Source organism: Carcharhinus amblyrhynchos, chromosome 22 (assembly GCF_965287045.1).
Source record: "Carcharhinus amblyrhynchos chromosome 22, sCarAmb.v2.hapA, whole genome shotgun sequence".
Classification (NCBI taxonomy): Eukaryota; Metazoa; Chordata; class Chondrichthyes; order Carcharhiniformes; family Carcharhinidae; genus Carcharhinus; species Carcharhinus amblyrhynchos.
Genome location: NC_137345.1, coordinates 26,603,061 through 26,610,979, shown reverse-complemented (window position 1 = coordinate 26,610,979; position 7,919 = coordinate 26,603,061).

Here is a 7,919-nt window from a genome sequence, read left to right as displayed (position 1 = left end):
CGGGAAACAGGCCCTTCGGCCCAACGAGCCCGCGCCGCCGCATCCTCCTACACCTACCCTGCCCTGCGTGTCTGCGAGTGGAACTCCTAACTTAGCCAGATTCAGGGGAGAATAGTGTCAATTTGGTAAACCAATCAGCCTAAGAGCACATCTTTGGGGTGTGGGAGGAAACCGGAGCGCCCGGAGGAAACCCACGCAACCACAGGGAGAATGCGCAAACTCCCACAGACACAGGCCCAAATCCATGTATCTGCACAGCTAGCAGTGATAGTCACTGAGCTGTTGCGGTGCCCGTCTACCGGTCCAGGATCAAGCACACACACCGGCACGAAGTACTAGGCCACTCCCGGAACCTCCAAGAGCAGCCCACGCACGACCCACCGTGTGCATGCCCCTTGTTTGACAACAAGGTGGACCTCCACCTGCGGAATAAAAAGACAAAAACGTTAACATATAAGTCTGCATTTCCGGTGTCTCCCGAGGCTCTGACCCTATTTAACACCCCCTACTATAACCCTCCATCCTTGTTTCGCTCATGTGTCTATCTAAGTAAACCTTAAACAAGTCCAACGTTCCTGCCTCCACCACCCTACTCGGTAGCGCGTTCCATACTCCCACGACCCTCTGCGTGAAGAACCTTCCTCTCACACCCAAATTATACTTCTCCCCCCTCACCCTTAGATCATGACCTCTCGTAATTGTACCCAGTCTAGGGAGCAGCCTCTCACTATTGACTCTATCTATTCCCTTCAGTATCTTATATACCTCTCTCATGTCTCCCCTCAATCTCCGTCTTTCCAAGGAGAAAAAAGTCCCAGTTTCTCCAACCTTTCCTCGTAACTCAGTCCTTCCATGCCAGGCAACATCCTGGTAAACCTCCTCTGCACCCTCTCCAGAGTCTCCACGTCCTTCCGGTAGTAACGCGACCAGAACTGGACGCAGTACTCCAAATGCGGTCTAACCAACGTTCTGTACAACTGAAGCATTAGACGGCAGCTCCTATACTCTATACCCCTTCCTATAAAGGCGAGCATTCCATAAGCTTTCCTCACAACCTTCTCCACTTGTGTCGCAACCTTCATAGACTTGTGAACCTGCACTCCCAGGTCCCTCTGTATTTCTATACTCCTAATTGGTCTACCTTTTATCACGTAGCTCCTCTCTGCATTATTCCTTCCAAAATGCATCACCTCACATTTGTCAGGATTAAATTCCATCTGCCACCTATCTGCCCAATGTACCAACCTATCTATATCCTGCTGTGTCACCTGACATTCCACCTCAGTATCCGCCAACCCTGTCATCTTGGTGTCATCCGCAAACTTGCTGATCACACCACGTACGCTCTCTTCCAAGTCATTTATGTATACTACAAAGAGGAGAGGTCCCAGTACTGAGCCCTGCGGCACACCACTGGTCACTGGCCTCCAGCCCGAAAAGGTCCCCTCAACAACTACCCTCTGTCTCCTATTGCCCAGCCAGTTCTCAATCCACCTAGCTACCTGTCCTTGTATCCCATGCACCTTAACCTTTTCTACCAGCCTACCATGAGGGACTTTGTCAAACGCCTTACTGAAATCCGTATAGATGACATCAACGGCTCTCCCATCGTCAACCGTTTTTGTCACCTCCTCAAAGAATTCTACCAGATTCGTAAGGCAAGACCTCCCTCTAACAAAGCTATGTTGCATATCCCTAATCAGATCGCAACGCTCCAAATGCTCATACATCCTACCCCTAAGTATTTTTTCCATTAATTTCCCTACCACCGATGTCAAACTCACCGGTCTATAATTTCCAGGGTTATCCCTACTACCTTTTTTAAACAGAGGTACCACATTTGCTACCCTCCAGTCTTCTGGGACCTCACCTGTGTCCAAAGAAGAGACAAAGATTTGCGCCAGAGGCCCAGCGATTTCATCTTTCACCTCCCTAAGCAGCCTGGGATAAATACCATCAGGCCCCGGAGCTTTATCCGTCCTTATGCTACCTAAAAGCCCTAGCACTTCCCCCCTTGTAATAGATATTTCCTGCCACTGATCCACAGCTCCCTCCAAGACACTGCACGACACCGAACCCCTCTCCTTCGTGAATACCGACGCAAAGTATTCATTCAGGATCTCCCCCATTCCCTCCGACTCAATACATAACTCCCCACTTTTGTCCCTAAGAGGACCAATTTTCCCTCTAACTACTCTCTTGCTCCTAATACAGGAATAAAATGCCTTTGGATTTTCCTTAATCCTATCAGCCAAAGCCATTTCATGCCCTCTCTTCGCCCTTCTAACTCCCCTTTTTAGCTCCCTCCTACTCTCTCTATATTCCTCCAGCGCACTCTCCGTACCCAGTTGTTTCGACCTAACATACGCCTCCCTCTTCTTCCTGACCAAGTCTTCGATACCCCCTGTAATCCATGGCTCTCTAATCCTACCTTTCCCATCCTTCCGCTTAACCAGAACATGCCTCTCCTGCAACATTTTCAGTTTGCCCTTAAAAGCCTCCCATATTATTCATGACCCTTTCCCTCCTCCAAACTCACCCTAACTAGACAATTAAAATTCAGGCCATTGGCTTTGCAGATAAATTCCAGCCATTGATTTCCCTGTTAGCACTGCTGCCTCACAGCACCAAGGAGCCGGGTTCAGTTCTGGCCTTGGGTCATTGTCTGTGATTAATAAATTAACTTTAACATCAGCAATGCTCCTATCTTTTATTGCCTGGAAAATTGCAGCAAAGTGCTTTTGCAGCACTGTTACTGAGGTGTGCCTAACTGGACTCACTCAAGTCAATAATGAGTTTGTATGGAGTTTTCACGTTCTCCCCATGCCTGCATGGGTTTTCTCTGGATTTTTTTCCACAGTCCAAAGATATGCAGGTTGGATGGATTGGCCATGGTAAATGCACAGGGTTACAAGAATAGGATGGAGGGGAAAGCCTGGGTTGAATGCTCTTTTGGAGAGTCGGTGCTGACTCGATAGACTGGATGGCCTCTTTCTGCACTGTAGGGTTTCTATGATTCTATAAAGGCTGAGATAGGAAGCTAGTATTGTTGATAGTCCAAAAGGATGAAGTCAAATCGATTGATGTGGCTGCTTCATTTGAACTTATTTTGTGATTAGACAGGCTGTCCTCGGCCTCTATCTCCCAGCACTGGTACAGCCATCGATCAGCCCTGAAAAACTGTAGATTTAGCTCCACCTCACTACCACTAAAAGCATCACCAACACCACATTGCGTGTTAATGTACGGCTACTTGTGACTAATAAATAAACTTTAGTATCAGCAACGCTCTTATCTTTTATTGCCTGGAAAATTGCAACAAAGTGCTTTTGCAGCATTGTTACTGAGATATGCCTAATTGGACACACTCTGGTCAATAATGACATTTCTGTTTCCAACAGTGAATCTGAATTATTCAGAATTTGATTCAAAAATTCTAATGAGACAGACCTGTAGTATTACACTGCATATTATTGCTAATAATATGATGCATCACTGAAGAGTAAAATTGTCAGTTAAAAAGGCACCACTGCAAATCAACTGCTTGGAAAAACCTGCACAGTCCTTTGTGATATTGTACTGACAATTAAAAGGAAGTTGTCTCTTTCAAGCTGCAAATTAATCAGTGAATATATCACCAGAATCAGTGTGAGAACCAGTGGTGAGCTCCAGTAAGTTCCTGTCTAATGCCTGTGTTGGCATAATGCAGCCAAGCTTGCAAACATGCTGCTAGATTTTGTGTTGCTGTGAAGAATAAATGACGCAGTGTGACCCTTGAATCAGATCCCAGTCTGATTTAGCAGAGAGGTTTGCACAGCATTCAGTAACATTGGCAATCCAGGTTTAAAAACCTGAAATGATAGTCCGGATTTTACCACCCATCTGGGAACAAGTTAGGAGGTGGGACAGGGACGATATAAAATGGCAAGGAAAGATCTGCCTTCTTGCCAATGACGGGGGTGGTGGTAGACAGCCTTTCCACATAGAGGCTAATTGAGCCACCTAAGTGGTTAGTTAATAGCCCCTTTTCATTACCACTGGCATTCCACCATGTGGGGTGTTCAGCAGGTAAACCCAGTGGACATGGTGGGGGGCCCTCCTAATCTGGCACTCTTTGGCCAATGTAGCCCCCTCCCCCTGATGGCAATGGTCACCCCCACAACAACAGTGCCACCTGCCCTCAGCAACACACCCCTAATCCTTGGGCCTGCCTGACAGTCTCAGTGACCCCGACCTCACTTACCTGGTCATTTCATTGCACCCTCTTTGTCCAGGCGCAGTCCCAACAGTGACCATTATACCTGAGATTGCTGAGGCTGCTGGTCTTCTGAGGCTCCTGCAGGCGGGCGATTATCCTTAACGATTGGCTGCCACTGACAGGATGGAGCCTGGGAGTCCCGCAGACGAGTGAAGTACAGTCTCGCTCCCCCTCCCCACCAGCACCAGCCAGTTTCCATCAGTCAAAACAAGTCTTCATTCCCGCGAGCTTTACGCAATTCAGTTAAAATGGGTGGAAGGAAGATCAGATGGGCCCAATTGAGGGCTAGCATAGAAATAAAAATCAAAGCTGAAGTGGGCCATTCAGCCCTTCAAGCCTGCTCCACCATTCAACGTGATCATGGCTGATCCTCCACCTCAACTATAGAAAATAGGAGCAGGAAAAATAAATTACTGTTCACAATTACTGGGACTCATTTTTCAATTCCAGAATTATTAATTGCATTTAAATTCCATCAGCTGCTGTGGTGAGATCTGGACTGATGTTCCCAGAGTGCGAACCTGGATTTTGGAGTAGCAGTCTACTGACATCACCACTCCCTCCCAGTCATTTCCAACATGGTATTGTAAATAATAGATTTTTTTTAATCTTTACTATCCCATCTAGAAGTTGATTCCTATATTAATCACTCATTGTATGAAGAGAGAATTCCCACCATACATGTTAATCCTGTCATACATCCTAAATTTACCTTTGTGCTCATTTGAACTTGTGTATCCTTAGCCTAATGTCATTTTCTGATGGTATCAGCTTTGGTTTAGAAATGGATGCCCAGTTGCAGCATAGAAATCATAGAAACCCTACAGTACAGAACGAGGCCATTCTGTCCATCGAGATCACAATCCCACCCAGGCCCTACTCCCATATCTGTACATATTTTTTAACCCGCTAATCCTCTAACCTATGCCTCTATGGTCAATTTAGCATGGCCAATCAACCTACATCTTTGGGTTGTGGGAGAAAACTGGAGCACCTGGAGGAAACCCATGCAGACACGAGGAGAATGTGCAAACTCCACACAGACAGTGACCCAAGCCAGGAATTGAACCCAGGGCCCTGGAGCTGTGAAGCAGCTGTGCTAACCACTGTGCTACCGTGCCGCCCGCAATCACCATGCTAGAAATCTGAAGCTTACACCCTCGGTTGGCAATTGAGCGCAGTACTGAGTCAATGCTGCATTGTTGGGATCTTTTTCCTTGTGTCTGCTGACCTCCATTGGTGACACTCCTGCCTCCACATCAGGCGATGTTGGCGGAATAATTCATTTGTGTAGTGCAAAATCATCAAAGAATGTCTCCCTGATACGAGCCCACAGCCTTGTCTGCCCATGGGGTATCGGGTCCGGTTTGAATAGTAGAGATACACAAGTGAGTTTCTTCCCACTGTAAACACGTAGGCTGGGATTCTCCCAAAACAAAACTAAACGTCCAATGGGCCAGAGAACTGGAGAATTTCCCATTTGTTTTTTGGGTCTGCTTACCAGAACGAATCTCTGACTCTCAATGCATCTCCCAAAAGTGAGGGGGGGAACCTTATTCTGCCAGAGAGGCTGGCAGCATAGTGCTCAGTGGGTCACTGCACATACGTCAATCTGTCAGTGGGGAGACTGGCGCATGCACGTTGGCCCATCCTGCCTCCTAATCACTGGCCTCCTGACACCCCTTCAATTGCTGGCCTACCTGGCCACTTCCCCCACAATCATTGGCCTACTGGACCCCCGTCCCCTGGGCTAATATGATCTCCCCCAGCGGATCAGTCCTGATCTCCCCTCCCCCCACCTCCGATCTGCCAGGCTGGCACTGGCCAAGATGCACCCCTTCTTGCCCCTGACATCCCTGAGGTGGGTGTGGGGGGGGTGAGGTGGGGGGGGCTCAATGTCCCCAGCTGCAGGGCCAGGACTTATGTTTCCTGTTAATGAGGAGCAGTTGTAAATTCTGCTGGTAGGAATCTCTTCCAGTGGAGGGGGAGACATTTGTAGGCCCAGAAAATACCGTCCCGGGCCCATGAATGATAGGGAAATATCAATTTTCATATGATAATCAGATCTGTGCCGATTTCTGATGCAGAGCTGATTGGACTTTAAAAAAATGGGCCTCGGAGACTTGTGATCGGCTGGATGCCCATCACAAATTGAGTTGAAGGCCCCCTTGCTGACGTCTCCCAGCCTGTTGCGCTACTTGTGCAGTGCAATGGGTGGGGAGGATTCTGACCATAGTGTCACACAGAAGGAGTGCTGCATTCCTTTGGATGAAATAACCTTAAAGGACTTCCCATTTCCCCACGCCGCCTAACACAGTTCTCTGACCAAGGTGGCCTTCCCCCAGGTTTTCAAGCTATTTTGTCCCTGTTGATATCCAGCTTTGGCTCAGGTTGACTCTTTTTTTAACCTTTGTTCCCTTTGAAGAAGCCAACTAGCCTCCTCTCCAGAGCCTCTGCCTGATAGAATTAGTAACATTTAGGAGTTTTCATGGGAGATACCTGACTCTCTGTTTACCCAGTATGGCCTATTGTTTGAAGCATTACTGGGTGGGGAAATTGTACTGTTTATGGAAGTAGCCCAGCAATTCAAAGGTTTTGCTTTCAAATTCCATCATGGCCAGTTATGAGATTAGTAACAAATAGCACTCCTGTTTAGTCTGTCCTAGATGTGACTATGTGGTTGATTAATCATGCTCTCTCACCGTGCTCTAATAGTTGTTGGAATCAGGTTTACTATCACAACCTCAGGTCAATATATCTGGACTTGTCAATGTCATTAACATCCTGACAATACATTCAGATTTCTGGAAAACAAAGAACAAAGAAAATTACAACACAGGAACAGGCTCTTCAGCCCTCCAAGCCTGCACCAATCATGCTGCCCCACTTAATTAAAACCCCTTACCTTTCCGGGGAACATATCCTTCTATTCCCACCCTATTCATGTATTTATTAAGATGTCCCTTAAAAGTACATGAATAGGCTGGGAATAGAGAGATATGGTAAGATGTGATAACAACTGGGCAAGATTCTCTAGCTTTTTTTGCCGATGAACCTAAATGTGTAATCAGGATTCCGTGATGGATTTTTGGCCCTTTCTCCTATTCATAAAATGGAACTGAATGACTTCACAGGCTCCCATTAATATTACCCCTCATGCCATCTGTTTGCTTTCTGCCCCATGCCTTTTGCTCTTGCCCATCCAACTGCCTCTTCTGGAACTTCTGACCGCAGCAAATTAAATTGAAGGGCAAAGATTGAAAAATGAACTCGATTTTTAACATTGTGCTTTGAGAGGCTTTAAGTAACAGCAACTGCAGAGACTGGATACTTGCAGACATTGCATGTATGCCTAGTCTGTATGCATATATTTTGCATTTACTTCATCAGATGAATCACAGCAGGGACTGGGGTGATGATGCCAGGTGGGTGGAAATTTCACAGAAATTTCGTGGTTTCTCCAAGAATCTTATTGACCCTGATCCCAATTTGGTCTCAGTTTGATTTACTTGTCATCAGAAATTTCAAGCAAATCCACATTCTTTTAACCAAAGGTAATGAAGTATAGGAAATAAAAACAGAGAAAACAAGTTTTGAGATCGATGATTTTGTGAAATTCTGTGTAAATGTATATTGATGCTTGCAGTTTTAGAAATTTGTG